Source organism: Carcharhinus amblyrhynchos, chromosome 14, assembly GCF_965287045.1.
Source record: "Carcharhinus amblyrhynchos chromosome 14, sCarAmb.v2.hapA, whole genome shotgun sequence".
NCBI lineage: Eukaryota > Metazoa > Chordata > Chondrichthyes > Carcharhiniformes > Carcharhinidae > Carcharhinus > Carcharhinus amblyrhynchos.
In genome coordinates, this window is record NC_137337.1 from 5,418,141 (window position 1) to 5,436,335 (window position 18,195).

Consider the following 18,195-nt stretch of genomic DNA (forward strand, 5'->3'; position numbering starts at 1 on the left):
AGAACAATTACATCCTTGCTGTAATAGGATGACCAGAAATGCACACAATACTCTAGTTGTGGCCTCAAAATTCCAACATGATATCCTTACTTTTGTATTCTGCCACTGAAGGGGAGCATTCTATATGACTCCTTTACCATCTTGTCTACTTAAATTGCTGCCTTTAGAGTTCTGTCTACTTGTATACCAAAATCTCTCACTTTTCCTACCCTTCTTAGTATATTCCCATTCATTGTGTGTTCCCTATAACTATGTGACCTCCCTAAATGCACTACCTCACACTTCTCTATGCTAAAAACCATCTGCCACTTTACCACCCACACCACCAATCCATCAATTTTTTTTGTAGACTACAGCTATCCTCTATACACTATCCACTACTCAGCCAATCTTTGTGTTATCTGTATTCCATTCCAATCTGACTGGGCCAATAAGTTAAAATTAATTCCAGAGTTTCTGCTGAGGTGAGCTTGCACTGGAACCTCTGTAAGGATTAGGGTTAGTTTAAAGGTTCAGGGTGATGGGACATTTTCCATAGTGAGCAATCAGTGTTTGCATTAAACTTTATGAGGTCAGGTGTAGCACAATTAGACATATCACAAAGCTTTCTCTATTCTGCTCCAACAATGTGCCTCAGCCCAGCATTTGCACTGTTTACAACAAGGTTCCATGGTCATTCTAATCCCTATTCTGAACAAAATTATCAATTTTGTCCAGTGATTGGGGGAATTCTGCACTGTGTGCGCATTACGGGTGTCACAATGGTTAGTGATCAGCACTACTGCCTCACAGCGCCAGCGACTCGGGTTCAATTCCCCGCTTGGGTCACTGCCTGTGCGGTGTCTGCACGTTGTCCCTGTGTCTGCATGGGTTTTCTCCAAGTGCTCTGGTTTCCTCCCACAGTCTGAAAGACGTGCTGATTAGGTGGATTGGCCATGCTAAATTCTCCCTCTGTGTACCCGAACAGGTGCCAGAGTGTGGCGACTAGCGCATTTTCACAGTAACTTCATTGCAGTGTTAATGTAAGCCTACTTGTTACACTAATAAATAAATAATAATAATTCCTGCTGCAAATAGATTAACACATTTCACATTCCTGGCAATCATTTGAATCTTCCACCTACATAAGTGAAGGAATTCCACAAGGATCTTAAACAGCAGCACAGACCTATTGGGCTGAGTGGTCAGTTTCTTTCCTGTAAAACTCAATTAAATAAATACAGAGAGCACTGGGCATGAATTGTTGGTCAGTCAAAATCTGAAAGAGAAAGGACAGGTCTACATTGAAGCTATGATTCTTCATCAGAACTGGAGAGAGGGCTCCCTTACAATGTCTCTTTCTACATAATTAGAAAGTTATCCTCCAAGTCTCTGCTATTCCTTGGGATCTTACATTGGAAAGTAGTGAATGTCAAAAATTACAACAGGAGTTAAAATCCACTAAGAATATTTCTAACTAACTCAATGGATTAAAATGTTTTGAAAATATCATTATTGTACAGTATCCATTAGTTTTGATTTCCCCCTAGTCTTCACAGTTTACACACAAGAATTTCAGACTTGTTACCAACAGTGTCTTAAAGACAATGATAACTTGATTCCTCCTTTCGCAACACCAGAAAGACAGCACCCTTGACTACGCAACACTCCATCAGTACTGCACTGGGAACATCAGCCTGAATTTTGTTGTTGTATCTGGAGTGGGATCTGAGCCCACAGCCTTCTGACTCAGAGGGGAGAGAGCTACCCATTGAGGTGAGATGATACCTGAAATCTATGCGCAGTTGACAGCAGCTACAAAAAGAGAACTCGAATTTCTATAGCTTCACAACTTCAGGGTTGCACCAAAACACTTCACTGCCCATGATGTACCTCTGAAAACCCAAGCCTTACTGTGGCATAGGGAAGCATGGAGGTCATTTTGTGCACAGCAAACTCCCAGTAACAGCAGTGAGCTATAATGTCCTGTGCTGTAGAATGAGAATTTGCTGGTGTGCACACAGTAATTCGCTGATCAGAGAGTACTTGCCAAATATTGACCACTGCATTCCGACACAGAGAGGCATTTATCTACTCAGATTCTTCTAATTTACTCCTCCTGGGCAGGCTCAGGATTCTGACCAACAGAAGTTTAAAGAAAGTGAATGTGGAATGATGTAGATCAATTTGAATAAATCTTTTATGCAAGCATTTTTAATGAATAGTTTATTCTATTTAAAGGTTATATTTCTGTACAGCGCTTTATCAATATGAATTGCACTTATATTTTTCATAAATTGTAATAACTTTGTCACTTCAATGTTAAATAAAATTTGTTTAACTTGGCTAAACAATACATCACTTTGAGCAGTGAGTGCTGTGGGGCGGAAATTTTGATCGGGAGGGAAACTTCCTAGGAGATGCATTAGTGTGAGGGAGATGGAAAGGAATGGTCCAAGGACTCGGTGTTGGAGCAAACTAATCTTTCTAATGTGTAATCAAGGTAATCTGATCAATAGCAAAGAGATTTTTACCTGAGAAGGACTGAACAGGCAGGGGCTCTTTTCACGAGAAAAGAGAAAGCTGATAGATTACCAAATTCAGCTTGAGTACTTGTCCAGGGACACACCGGAGGTAATACAGAAGAAAAGAACCAAGGGCCTTATCCCCAAGATTTAGAGTTGCAGTGGGAATGGAGAGACTTGTAATGTCCTAACTATGTTAGGGTTTGTGGGTTTTAAACAAAAATAAAAGATATAATTTGCATACTGTTAGGATCCTGGACCAGAACCATAAGTATATTATGAAGCCAGACGAGACTCCAATAATTTTTCTATTTTGATACAAATATGAGGAAAGGCTGTTTTGCTCCAGTAGTAATTCTACTGATAAATTAAAGATCTTTTTTAGTAAAACAAACTTGGCTTAATAACGTAGTTCAAATTTTGCAGCTTAACTATTAACAGTAGAACAATATTTAAAATGAAAGGAAACAACTTTATTCTCTAACTTATATAAGAACATAAGAACATAAGAAATAGGAGCAGGAGTAGGCCATCTAGCCCTTCGAGCCTGCCCCGCCATTCAATAAGATCATGGCTGATCTGTCGTGGCTCAGTTCCACTTTCCCGCCCTCTCCCCATAACCCTTAATCCCCTCTCTTATCAAGAACCCATCAACCCGCTTCTTAAAAATATTTAGCGAGGCAGCCTCCACCACTTCAACGGGCAGAGAATTCCAGAGATTCACCACCCTTTGAGTGAAGAAGTTCCTCCTCAACTCCGTTCTAAACCGCCTCCCCTTTATCTTGAGGCTGTGCCCCCTAGTCCTACTGTCTTTTTTGAGCGGGAAGAGTCTCTCCACCTCTATCCTATCCATCCCATTCATTATCTTATACGTCTCAATGAGATCTCCCCTCATTCTTCTAAACTCTAACGAGTACAAGCCTAGTTTATTCAGCCTCTCCTCATAGCTCAATCCCCTCAACTCCGGTATCAGCCTAGTAAACCTCCTCTTTCAGTTCCAAATAAGCCATATTCCTCTTACAGACTTAAATGCCACTTTAAGTATAGTTAACAACCATAGATATATTTGCTATAATGAATGTAGACAGTCTTGAAGCTTTCAGGGAGAAAATGAGTTTCAGAGCAGCTTGCAGGAAACCTCTGTCTTCAAACAATTGCCAGCTAGAACTCTAACTCTAAACTGCAAAAACTTTTTTTTCTGTCTGTAAGAGTCCACTAACCACATTATCACATGATTCTGTGCATCAACTTTCTGAGGAATTTTTTGGGTAAGCAAAAGCCCATTAGTTCTACCAAACTAACAAATTCCTAGCTGAAATGAGTAATTAACTCACTTTTACAAGCCATGAATTAAATGTCTTCCAGACACAGCAATTGCCTGCAGAATAAAACTAAGTTTTAAACTTTCCCTTTAAACAAAATTACCAAATGTATATTTATATCAATTGTGCTACTACCATCACAACAAGTGGTTTCAAAATATCAACAACAGAGTTTATGGAAGGAGTGTTGTGTGTGCAGAGAAGAAAATTAAAGTTACGCAGGAGCCTGTGAAATACCTTAATTATATCGTCATCAAGTCATGTGAACAACTCATAAAGCAATCATTCAACCCCTTAAGTATATAGCACCTCCCATTTTGCTTCTGTGGTCAGGACAACAAAGTACTATCATGTTATACATTGACTCAATAATACTCTAGATATAGTACTCTGCACCATTAATCTTACACAGGTAATGAGAAAGTTGATCAGGAGGTGTTTATTCTTCTTTGGTTGTATATGATGTATGCCATTCACAACACTGCTACTTCTGGGTTTGGAGATGATTCTGAGAAATTATTTTGAGATGACAACAATTGGTCAGCGTGGTGTCACCAAAATAATTCATTTTCACTTTGAACTATGGATGGAATTGGACGTGTTTTTGCTAAAACAATGGCCAGTACCCATTTCCCACTCATAGCATGATTATGTGCTAACACTCAATCTTGTTAAAATCCATTGATTTCCCACATTTAGAAAGAGGCAATTTGGCCCATCGAGCCTGCACAGACCCTCCAAAAGAACACTCCCCCCACCCTATCTCTATAAAACTGTGTTTTGATTATGGCCAGTGCACCAGGGGATTTTCGCAGTAACTTCACTGTGGTGTTAATGTAAGCCTACTTGTGACTAATAAGCAAAGAAGACAGAAGACCCAAGCTGCACATCCTTGGAAACTAAGGGGCGACTCAGTCATGGTCAATCCACCTGAGCTGTACATCTTTGAACTGTGTGAGGAAACTGGAGCACTGAAAAGAAACCTACACAGGTATGGGGAGAATGTGCAAACTCCTGGGCATAGTTTTGTCCTCACTTCTCATCTAGCAACTTGAGATTGTTGTTGACACCCAAATTTCTCTGAAGTTTCGGAGGTAATGACAAATCAAACACAACCTTATCTTTAAGAGCAGCAATGCAGGTGAACTTCGGATAGTTGCATGAGCAGTATTTCTATAAGATGCCAAAGAACTACTGACACAGTGTAACAACAAACTTGTTCTCTTGAAGCTTTTAAAGAATGTTTCAAGGATTGTACGAATCATTCAACTAATCCATCGGTTGATGGATGATAAGGTGCAGATTTTATTAGAATCATAAAATCATACAGTAAAGAGACCCTTCAGCATATTGAATCTGTACTGACACAGAAGAAACTGCTCTCCTCCCACCTAAACCCAGCACTTTATCCATTGCCTTGAATGTTATTTCATGCCAAATGCTCATCCAGGTATTTTTTAAAGGATGTGAGGCAACTCACCTCTACCACCCTCCTAGGCAGCACATTGCAGACTGTCATCACCCTCTGAGTAAAAAAGCTTTTCCTTACATTCCCCCAAACCTCCTGTCCCTCACCTTGAACCCTTGTGACTGACCTTTCAACAAAGGGGAACAGCTGCTCCTTATCCACTCTGTCCATGTCCCTCATAATCTGGTACTCCTCGATCAGGTTGGCCCTCAGTCTTCTCTGCTCCACGAAAACAACCCAAACCTATGCAACTTCTCCTCATAACTTAAATGTTCCAGCCCAGGCAGCATCCTGGTGAATCTCCTCTGCACCTTCTCCAGTATGATCACATCCTTCTTATACCTGAATACCATTTAGTTTGAAATAATTCTCAAGCTCTTGTGAAGTAAACTGTGAACCATTATCACCAACAGTCTGTTCCGGTTTACCAAATCTTACAAACATTTTGTCAAAGTTCTTCAATGGTTTGTTCAGATGTAATAGATCTAACGGTAACAACCTTTGGCCACTTAAACTGAGTAACTGTCAAATGGGCCAGTAAAATCTACATCCAATCAGCGCCACGGCATCTTAGGCCACTCCCAAGGTGTAAAGGAGACAGCAGTGGTATATTTTCTTATTTATGCACAGGATTGACACTGTCCAACTTTTTCTTCAATCTGAGTATTCAGATCCAGCCACCAACAATAACTACATGCTAACTCCTTCATCTGGACTACACCAGGATGTCCTTCATGCAGTTATTCAAGAATTCTACCACGCAGACTAGGAGGAATGATCACTCAAATTCCCTACAATAGACACCCACCTTGGATGGTGAACTCAAGCTTTCTTGACACAAATGGCTTCAAATCAGGATGTGTACAATGCTTTCTTGCTATCATTCCTTTCAATACCATATCCATCGCTTTCCCCATCACAGAATTATTTCTGGTATATCTCTGAACTTGAGAAGCTGCAACTGGCAAATGATCTACTAGTGGAAAATAAAGAATAGTAATGAAACTGGTTGGTGGGATCTGTTCAATGGGTAAAAGTAAATGTGATAAGCATCAGCATTAATATTGCACTCTGACAATAATTTCTACTGTAGGAGTGTGCAGGTAGGATCAGTGACCATCTTTGCAATCAGCTAACGAAGGTATGCCTTAACGCAGCCCAAAAATAGCAGAAATATACACCAGAAAGTATACTCAATGCCCCTTTTTTGAGCTGAGCAAATTAAATGCAGCACTAGTCAGAGTACACGAAGAAAAAGCTATTGGTTGTTCTTCTCCCAAAGACATAATATATGGAATGACTGTCCATATTCCATAAGGCAAAGCATTGCAAGCAAGCAGTAATGGTAGGTTCAGATTAAAATGTACTTCAGACTTCAGCAGAGTATCTTTGACACCCTTGTATGCTTTCTCACGTTCTGTTGTCCAGCCCCATGACTGTTTCGCACATAATAAATTATGCAATGGCTTCAATAATGTAATTAAGTTAGGAATGTATTTGCCATAATAATTTACATATCCTAGAACGGACCTCAGTTTTGTCACTTTGGTTGGACGTAGTGCTTCTAAAATATTAGAAGTGTTTTATGTAGGCCTTTACCATCAATAGCATGATTCAAATACTGGACTGACATCTGGAAAAAGTCACACTCTTCTATCTTGATATGCACACGCCATGTACTTGAAGATGTTCCAATGTTGCTGCTAAATTATTTAAATGCTCCTGTTCAGTGGACCTTGTAATTAGAACATCATCCAGGTAACATTTTATGCCAGAGATCATTTAAAATTTGATCCATCGACCTTTGAAATAGTGCGGATTTATTCCAAAAGGCAATCTTTTATAACAAGAAATATCTTTATGTGTAACAATGATAAATAATGGTTGAGATTCAGTGGCTACATTCATCTGTAAATGTGCTTGTGAATTATTAATCTTGCTGAAGTTTTGCCCACCTGATAATCCCAGCAAACAAATCTCCAATTAAAGGAAGCGTATATTGATTGGCACACAACACTGCATTTATGGTTACTTTAAAATCACCACAAATACAAATTGAACCACCTGGTTTCATGACAGGCACAATAGGGGTAGCCCAGTCATTCATTGTAAGCGCCTCTAACATACCAGTGTTAACAAGTTGTACTAATTCTTCTTCGAACTTGGGACAAATTACATGTGTCATTACTCTTGCTTTGAGACCTTTTAAGCTTTATCTTGAGTTTCACTTGAACTGACTTCATTAAGCCAAGTGTCTCTTCGAATATACTTTTGTATTTATCCAGAAGACGCTGCAGGTCTGTTTTGCCATCGACCAATCTATTGACAGCACTCCAGTTAGGTTTTATCTTCTCCAACCATGATCCCCCAGATAGAACTGGAAAATTACCATGGACCATATGGAGAAGAAACTTTGCTGTCTGTCCACTCATGGTGGAATCTTTTAATGGCATGATCTCTTCTGGGTATGTCCTTAAAATCTCATCAGCTAGTTTCAAAGGAAGATGCTCCAGCTTTTGTTGGTATTTAGTCCCAGGAATTAAAAAATACAGCAGCACCAGTATCAACCTCCAGCCAAATGGATTGTCCACTTAACTTTAAAATCAACCAGAATCTCTGAGATTCATCCTGTATGAATAAAATGTTCAGTTGAAGCTCTTCGTCATATTTCTGGACATTCTCTTCTTCACAGCCAGTAAATTTACAACAAGGAAAGAATTACAGCTGTGTAGAATGCAACTTGTTCTTCTTGAAGGTGCCCAGATTTTTCTTCTGAATATTCTTCTCAGGGGAAGCTGGTCTAGCCCAACAAGTTTTTGCAAAGTGATCCATTTTTTCTTGCATTGACTATCATTGCTCTAGCATTCATTGTTGGTGTTTTGGCTTCTTATGGGCAGTTTCCAACTTATGCACCTTCATTCCTGCACTAAATCATGAAACCTCTTTAGCAGCTAATTCTACTAATACTGCAACTTCTACTGATGTCTTTAAAGCCAAAACATGTTCAGTAAGCAATCTTTTTTGGATTTTGAAGACAACAAACTAGGCAATCTCAATGAGTATCTTCTAATGACCCATCATGCTCACAATGTTGCGCCAGCCTTTTTAAGGTTGCCACAAACTGAATAATACTTTTGTCTTCCACTTAATTCTTTGGTGGAACCTGAACTGTTCTGCAGGGAGAGTGGCTTTGGAGAGTAATGCTCCTGAAGGACCTTTGTCAAGTATTCGTAAATTTTAGTTCCTGGCTTTTCTGCATGAACCAATCTCCAGAGCAAATTAAAGGTTTTACTTCCTGTCGTACTGAGAAAAGCTGGTACAAGCAACTCATTTGACATTTTATTTGCTTGTACAAAGTACTGAAGGCAGAAAAAAAAGCCATAAAGATGGGTACCTGGCATAAAAATAGCTGTCCGGCACATAAGGGGTTAAAAGGCATTAAACCTGCACCGACTTCCAACACAGACACTGACTTTCAAACACAGACAATTACTTAAAATTTAAACCACAGGACAGACCGTTAATTGAAATAAAACAGGGAACAGACGCTTCAGGAAGCCAGGCACCTTAAAAGAGATAAAGATAGTCCTGAGACAATGGGGTTTGATAGGGAGATTAAGAACAGGAATGCATAAACGCAAAGGAACCACTTACTACAAGAATAGAATAAAATTAAGTCATTGATAAAGAGGAAATGTACCCATTCATGGGACAATGTGGTATTGAAACGATCATGGCTGTACCTGTCCATAATAATGAGCTAAGAAATATTGTACCCATTTGACTATAACGATGTGATAATCATGTCCAGTCCACCTATTGCGTAAAGGGTATAAAGATGGACCATTTCTATTGTTTCATCAAGAGAAAGTAGCTGTCCAGTACTGCAGAGTGCTGGTCCCTTTTCTCCACGAAGCTTTGTTAAATAAAACTGTTGTTCCTCCAGTCTGACTCCAAAGTGATAATCTTCCCATAACAGTACTGAAAACACTCTGCTTAGGAACTCCATTGAAAAGTTCCATGGCACCTAATTGATTCACCATTTCTCTTGTAAACTCTAGTGACTGGAAGCTGCTCAGTATATATTTTTTACTGTCTTCCTAGTACTATCGATTTTACTGTGGAGACCTTTGACTTGATGTATTCTTTTTTTCAAACTGCTCCTTTTCTTTTTAAATATGCCAGACACTATCTGGAATCTCACCCTTTTTTGGTCAGATAAAACCCTCTTTTAAAACAACATGGAGAGTTTCCACCCTTTTTCAACTTCACACTGCAACATACGTGTGAACTCTGCCACCTAACTTTTTTTTTGCAGTATGACATTTTTTTCCTTTGAAAGATGTAATCTAGTTTCAGGAGTTTCTGTGCTGGGAAAGAATTAATGCTGGACAAAGGTATTTGTATATATGGGGGTGGTTAATTCCCAACTGTGATGCTATTGTGCTTAGAGAGAGCTATGGCATGAAGAGAAAAATACAGTTTGCTTAGCAACTATAGACCCTTTAAGAAAAAAAAGCTTCTCCTTTGTTCTCAGTTTAACTGGAATTTAGAAAGTTGCAGATAAATGGCCAGAGACAGAACATCGCCCACAGTTCTACTAAAAGCAGTTGGTGACAGGCTGCTAGAGAGAGAACATCTCTCTCAAATTTGCTAGAAGAAAAGCTGTACAATGGGAGTAAGGTGCATAAAAGCAAGTGCCATAGGAACTAAAGGGCAGTTGGGACTGGAAACCCAGAAATAGAACAGGAAACTGTTTATGGGCATCCAAGACAGTGCTGAGAAGGGATCAGCTGGTGAGAACACTAGAGAAAGGTTTCTAAAGTGATCCTAAAGTTTGGAATATCTTATTTCCATTCCTGAAACAAAATAATTGGGAAGAAAACATTAGCTGGATATCCGAATTTATATAACAATGGAAGTCAATCAAGACAAAAGAATCTTAGGAGGGGTTGGTGTAAAACCTGAAGTGGATTCATTGATAGGAAAAGCTCTATTCAAAAGAGTCCTTTGGCAAATATGGAGTGGAGTTCAGAATGGAGTGCACCGGCTAATGGCAAGCCTTATTACAAAAGACGGCTTTTAGGAGTGGAGTTTGGAAACTCTCGTATGACTATCCTTTGGGGGGAATTCTGAGGAGTAATCCACAGACACTAACTTGGGTTCAGAGAGGAGTGTGTATTTGCCCACAGCCAATCTACGTGCTGTAAGAAGGGACTTTGTGTATTAATGAGACCATTGCAGAGTCAAATGCACTGTGCCATTTCTGTTAATTTTAAAACCTGTGTTTATTCACTAAGTCAAGGGTAGAGTAAAGAGTATTACAAGTATTATAATCCCACTTTTCATGTTTAATAAATGTTTTGTTGTTAATCAGCAATCCTGTGACTCTGTTCCTCCATGTTTGATTTTAAAAAAGTAATTGTTACAGTCTTTTTGAGCCAAGTTCCATTCTGGGATCTTCCCATCCAGTTATAATATTAACTGGGATTGTAACAATACAGTGTTATATACTGACATACGAACTTGACAACAGCTTTTGAACTCAGCTGTCAAAAGGTTCCAGACTGAAGAGCAGTTCTACACCATGGCTAATGGCACCCTTGAGCTGGTATGAACAATGTCAAAAGCCAGTCCGATTCTGTGGAAATTACAGGTGAAATGCCAACCTCCACAGTGAGGCTGGCAACAACTTTGTCTGCAAGCTCACAACCTGCAGTTATATCCAAGGTATCCAAGATATCCAAGGCAGTTCAAAATAGCCAGCGTTAGGAATGAGAATGAGAATCCTGGAATTTTTAGAGTCTGCCCAACATGTGTAAGCCCCAGGATGGGACAGGAAAATCCACCCTCTAAAACCAGCAGAGAAACAAGACACTCAGGCCTGTTAGTCCATGTCAGTGTTTGTCCTCCACCTGAGCTTCCTTCCACGCCTCCCCTTCTCACCCTATTAACATATGCTGCTGTTCCTTTCTCCTTGTGTGCTTATCTAGCTTCCCTTTACATACGTGTACAATACTAACCTCAACTATTCCTGTGGTAGTAAGTTCCACATTCTAACAATTCTCTGGGTAAAGACGTTTCTCCTGAATTCTCTGTTAGATATATTTAGCTATCTTCTATTAATGGTCACACCCACGGATGGAGACATTTTCTTAATGTCTACCCTGTCAAAACCTTTCTTAAAGTTAGTTATATGTCTTGCCTCTCAGCCTTGCCTTTTCTAGAGACAATACTCAACATGTTCAGTCATTCCTCTCACTTCTGGAATCATCCTGGTAAATCTAATTTTACACCTCCTCCAGAGATTCTACGTGTTCCGTAGAGTCCAGTGCTTTCTGGACATTTCAGTTTAGTGACTGCAGTGTTGAACACAGGATGTGAGTGCTGTTTTAGACATTAAGATGTTGGCATTGATTGTCTCTGTGGGTTTCTCTTTGTACACCTCATGGCCTCAAGGCTGTTCATGTTGCCTTGTTTGCATTCATAAGTCCAACCTTTTCCTGCCATGAGTTGTCCCAGGACTTGGGGGCATGGTCTCAAGATAAGGGGAAGCAGGTTTAGGACTGAGTTGAGGGGGACTGTCTTCACCCAAAGGGATGTAAATCTGAGGAATTCCCTGCCCAGTGAAGCAGTTGAGGCTACCTCATTGAATGTTTTTAGGGCAAAGGTAGATAGATTATTAACATTAAGGGAATTAAGGGTTATGGTGAGTGGATGGGTAAGTGGAGCTGAATCCATGAAAAGATCAGCCATGATCTTATTGAATGGTGGAACAGGCTTGAGGGGCCAGATAGCCTACTCCTGCTCCTAGTTCTTATGTTCTTATGTAAGCACATTCCCTCAAACTCAGTCTCAGTTCTAGAGCAGGCAATGTAAACCTGAAAGAGGTCCTCAGTGTTACCTCACAATTCAATCGATAGGTCAGTGTACAGACATTGGTGTGGCTCCTTATCTACTACAAGCAACTTACTTCGTTCATTGGTGAGTGTGATTCTTTACATATATTGAGAGAGAAACAGATCTGGCTTTCCTTACAGCTCAGTAAGAAGTCTCACAACACCAGGTTAAAGTCCAACAGGTTTATTTGGCAGCACAAGCTACTAGCTTTCGGAGTGTTGCCCCTTCATCAGGTGAGTGGGAGTTCTGCTTACAAACAGGGCATACAAAGACGCAAACTCAAATTACAAAATAATGGTTGGGATGCAAGTCTTTATAGGTCATAGAGTCATAGAATCAAAGAGGTTTACAGTATGGAAACAGGCCCTTTGGCCCAACATGTCCATGCCACTCTTTCTTTTTTAAAACCCCCAAGCTAATCCCAATTGCCCGCATTTGGCCCATATCCCTCTACACCCATCGTACCTATGGAACTATCTAAATGCTTTTTAAAAGACAAAATTGTACCCGCCTCTACTACAACCTCTGGCAGCTTGTTTCAGACACTCACCACCCTCTGTGTGAATAAATTATCCCTATCACCACTTTTGTATCTCTTCCCTCTCGCCCTATTCCCTCTAGTTTTAGACTCCCCTACCCTTGGGAAAAAATATTGACGAGTGGGGGTTCCCATGACTTGCTTGGGCTTGCAAAATCTTACTAACTGTCCCAGCTGGAGACAATATACATTTCTTTAACCTGTGCTTAACCCTTGTGTCTTTATATGCCCTGTTTGTGAACAGAACTCCCACTCACCTGGTGAAGGGACAGTGCTCTGAAAGCTAGTGGCTTATGCTGCCAAATAAACCTGTTGGACTTTAACCTGGTGTTGTGAGACTTCTTACTCTGTTTACCCCAGTCCAATGCTGGCATCTCCACATCTTTCCTTACAGCACACAAGGGTAAGGCGAGATTTAATGGAGGTATTTGAAATAAGGAACAAACTTAATAGAGTCATTGTGGAGGGATGATTTCCAGTTATTGAAAGGTGGTTAATGTGAGAGCTGCCTGAAAGCGTGGTAGAAGGAGGTTCAATAATAACTTTCAAAAGGGAATTGAATAAATAGGGAGAAATTTATGGGGCTATGTAGAAAAGCAGTGGGATGTGGATAATTCTTTCAAAGACCATGGGCACAATGGCCCAAAAAAGCCTCATTCTGTTCTGTTAGAGTCAATGGTATATACAACTGAATCTCACTTACAGAATCATAGATTCCTACAGTGCAGGAGGAGGTCATTGGCCCATCAAGTCTGCAATTCCACCCAGGCTCTATCCCCATAACCCCATGCATTTACCCTAGCTAGTCCCCCGATACTAAGGGGCCAATCCACCTAACCCACACATCTTTGGACTGTGGGAGAGAACCCGAGCACCTGGAGGAAACGCACGCAGACACAGAGAGAACATACAGACTCACACAACAGTGATCCAAGCCGGGAATCAAACCTGGGTCCCTGGCGCTGTGAGGCAGCAGTGCCAACAACCATGCCTCCCCATAACAAACAAAAACAAAGAACAAAGACCAGTACAGCACAGGAAACAGGCCCTTCGGCCCTCCAAGCCTGTGCCATGCATTGGTCCCACTAGAGCAATCATTTGTATCCCTCCATTCCCAGGCTGCTGATGTGACTATCCAGGTAATTCTTAAACAATGCCAGCGTGACTGCCTCCACCACCCTACTTGGCAGTGCATCCCAGGCCCCCACCACTCTCTGCGTAAAATACATCCCTCTGATATCGGAGTTATACCTCACCCCTCTCACCTTAAGCCTGTGACCCCTTGTGATCGTCACCTCATAAAGAGTGGGATGGAACCCACATGGTAAACTTGGTGAACCCATTAAACTTGGTAAAGAGTGAGTTGCAAGAGGTATGAAATGGTCAGATTACAGTATTCTCCACAGTGTCCTGGAGAAATATTTTCCCCACAGCCAACCTAATCCAAACACATTATCTGGTCATTTATAATGTGATGATTGTGGGACTTGTTGTGTGAAAATTGGCTGATGTTATATTTCATTTCATTGGTTGTGAGGAGCTTTGAAACATTCTGGGTCATGGGAAATTGTGTTAAAGATGCAAACCTATCTTCTTTACTCCCTGTGCTGTAAAGCTTATTGATTGTATTGTCAGATAAATTCCTACCTGCAGGGAAACATTTTCAATCATGAAGAATTCACAATCAACTATCAGAAGAATCTAACTCAAGGAGTCAGTCCTTAGGAACTGGTAAAAGAATATTTAATAGAAAAGAAAGTTCCACTATTGTGCTGAATGATTTCCAACTGTTCCATCAACCACAGCATCCAATCCTGTTTCCCCCCGTCTACATTATTGTCTTCATCATCGGCCTGCCGACTAATCTGCTGTCCCTGTATCACAGCTACCTGCAGATCAGACAGAGGAACGAGCTGGGAATCTATCTCTGCAATCTCACCATCTCAGACTTGTTATACCTCATTTCCTTGCCCTTCTGGGTTCAGTATTGGCGGGTACTGAGGAGCAGTGCCTGGCAATGCAACAGGACATAGACAGGCTGGTAGATTGGACAGATAGATGGCAAATGGAATTTAATCCGGAGAAATGCGAGGTGATGCACTTTGGCCGGAATAATGTGGAGGGGAGTTATACGATAAAAGGTAGAACTATCCGGAGTATAGATACGCAGAGAGACCTGGGGGTGCAAGTGCATAAGTCCCTGAAGGTGTCGGTACAGGTGCAGAATGTGATGAGGAAAGCGTATGGTATGTTAGCCTTCATAGGAAGAGGTATAGAATATAAGAGTAGGAGTTTGATGTTGCAGTTGTATAGAACGTTGGTTAGGCCTCACTTGGAGTACTGTGTCCAGTTCTGGTCGCCGTACTACCGGAAGGATGTAGAGATCCTGGAGAGAGTGCAGAGGAGATTTACCAGGATGTTGCCTGGTATGGAAGGGCTGTCTTACGAGGAAAGATTGGATGAACTTGGGCTGTTTTCCCTTGAGAGACGTCGGCTGAGGGGGGATCTAATAGAGGTTTATAAGATTATGAAGGGGATAGATAGAGTAAATGGTGGTAAGCTTTTTCCGCTACAAGAAATGGATAGAACGAGGGGTCACGGGCTTAGGGTGAGGGGGGCTAGGTATAAGACAAATATTAGAGGGCAGTTTTTCACGCAAAGGGTAGTGGGGGTGTGGAATGCACTGCCGAGTAAGGTGGTGGAAGCAGGCACGCTAGGGTTGTTTAAGAGTCACTTAGACAGCCATATGAGCGGGCTACATATAGGGGGATATAGTAGGCCTTACTGAACATTGTAGGCTTGGGAATACGTTTTGCCTCAGGAATGTTAGTCTTTGCCTGTTTAATAATGAATTTTTTTGTCTCCACAGGCATTTAAGTCCAGCAAGGGGCATGCAGGCGGCAGGTTGTAGTGGGCTGCTCTTGGATGATGCTTCGGGAGTTGCCTATTGCTTCATGTCGTTAGTGTGCTTAAACTGGACCATCTCGAGGGCAACATGACAGCTCAGAGACTATCTCTGTTGCTGTGCGGACACATGGATTTGGGCCTGTGTCTGTGGGAGTTTGCACGTTCTCCCCGTGGTTGCGTGGGTTTCCTCCGGGTGCTCCGGTTTCCTCCCACATCCCCCAAAGATGTGCTTTTAGGCTGATTGATTGGGTACTAAAATTGTCCCTAAATTGGACCTCCCTGATCCTCGCACGTTAGGCGTAGACTAAAATCATGAATAGGTCACTGAGATAGTAGGACGGCGGCGCGGGCTCGTTGGGCCGAAGGGCCTGTTTCCCGTGCTGTGTTGTTCTTTGTTCTTTGTTTAGTATATGCTGCTGCATGATGACTGGGTCCACTCTCGGGCACTCTGCACACTCAGTGGTTTGCTCCTCTACCAGAATATCTACATCAGCATTGGCTTCCTCTGCTTCATCTCCATTAATCGCTGTCTTGCTGTTGCCTACCCTCTGAAATTTAAATTCTTACACACCAGGAGGGCTGCAGTGTTGATCAGTGTTCTCATCTGGCTTAAGGAGATACCTGCCTGCAGTTTTTACATCCACTCCCAGGTTCTCAGTACAGACAAGGAGAATGACACCTTGTGTTTTGAACATTATCCGATGCAGACAGAGGACAGATATTTAAATAGTTACAAGCTCTCCATTGGGTTCTTCCTCCCTTTGATTTTATTTCTCATTTCATATAAGAAAGTGCTGTCAGTTGTCAGTAAGGTCCGTGGCATTCAAGGAGAGCAGGAATTACAAATTAAAAACTTGGTTTCTGCATCAATCATCATTTTCCTGGTTTGCTTTGCTCCTTATGATGGTTCAGATTATATTCAAGCATGACTGTAAATTTGCTGGCTGTTTATGAGGAACGGTTGAGGACTCCGCATCTGTACTCACTGGAGTTTAGAAGGATGAGGGGGGATCTTCTTGAAACTTACAGGATAGTGCAAGGCCTGGATAGTGTGGACATGGAGAGGATGTTTCCATAGTTCGAAAAATTAAAACCAGAGGGTACAACCTCAGGCTGAAGGGACGATCCTTTAAAACAGAGCTGAAGAGAAATTTCTACAACCAGAGAGTGGTGAATCTGTGAAACTTTTTGCCTCAGAAAGCTGTGGAGGTCAGGTCATTAAGTATCTTTAAGACAGATAGATAGATTCTTGATTAATAAGGGGATCAGGGGTTATGGGGAAAAGGCGAGAGAGTAGGGATGAGTCTATGATTGAATGGTGGAGCAGACACGATGGAGCAAATGGCCTAATTCTGCTCCTATATGCTATGATCTTTATGGACATGCTGAAACTGTGTGGCCACACTATATAGTCATCAGTGAAGGAGGCACAATGTGGTAGACATGGTCTAGTCCTCGTCCTATTTCTAATGTTCTTAATTCCAGATACTGTTATTGCATTCAAATTCCATGAACTACAGTGGTGGGATTAGAACCCAAGTCCCCAGAACATTAATTAAGTTTCTGGATTAATAACCTAGCGATAATACCACTAGGCTATCACCTCCCCAATGACGAAGAAGGCGCAATTTGGTACACTTGGCCTAGGTCCTGGTCCTATTTCTGATGTTCTTATTATGGGCCAGAATAAACAATGCAGACTCTAAATTGCTGTTGTCCATTTTAGAACATAGAATGTAGAGCATTACAGCGCAGTACAGGCCCTTGGGCCCTTGATGTGTGCTGACCTGTGAAACCAATCTAAAGCCCATCTAACCTACACTATTCCAATATAATCCATATGTTTATCCAATGATCATTTAAATGCCTTTAATGTTGGTGAGTCCACTACTGTTGCAGGCAGGGCATTCCACACCCTTATTACTCTCTGAGTAAAGAACCTACCTCTGGCATCTGTCCTATATCTATCACCCCTCAATTTAAAGCTTTGTACCTTAGTGCTAGCCATCGCCATCCGAGGAAAAAGGCTCTCACCGTCCACCCTATCTAATCCTCTGATCCTTATATGCCTAATAAGATGATCAGAGGATTAGATAGAATGGACGGTGACAGCCTTTTTTGCTGTTTTGTGCTGTGAGGAACATTTTCACTCCCTCCACATCATCCAATCATCCCACTGGAATTCCTCAAGTATCTGACCTGGAATTGTGAAAATATTTTAATTATGGCTCATCTCTCTATTTACTTTATCTTGGTGTTTTTACCACAAGGTGGTGACAGTTATACGACAGGTTGGTGAGTTTCAAAGAAATCAAAAATGAGAAATAAAAATATCTGAGTCCATAATCATTTTCCTGGCTCCTTATTACATTCTCCTGACGATCTGAACCATGATGATTCTCTATTAGTCTTGTCTACCTTGGTCGGAGTTGGACTGGGGTAAACACAGTAAGAAGTCTCACAACACCAGGTTAAAGTCCAACAGGTTTATTCGTAGAAAACGCCACTAGCTTTCGGAACTGGGGACTGTTCCTTCGTCAGGTGGGTGGGAGGTCT

The 18,195-nt window shown here is 41.3% G+C and overlaps 1 pseudogene; it reads left to right on the forward strand.

Moving 5' to 3' along the window:
* The first annotated feature begins 14,508 nt into the window (after positions 1-14,508).
* On the forward strand, positions 14,509-16,593 carry LOC145352345 (G-protein coupled receptor 68-like; annotated as a pseudogene).
* The last annotated feature ends 1,602 nt before the right edge of the window (positions 16,594-18,195 follow it).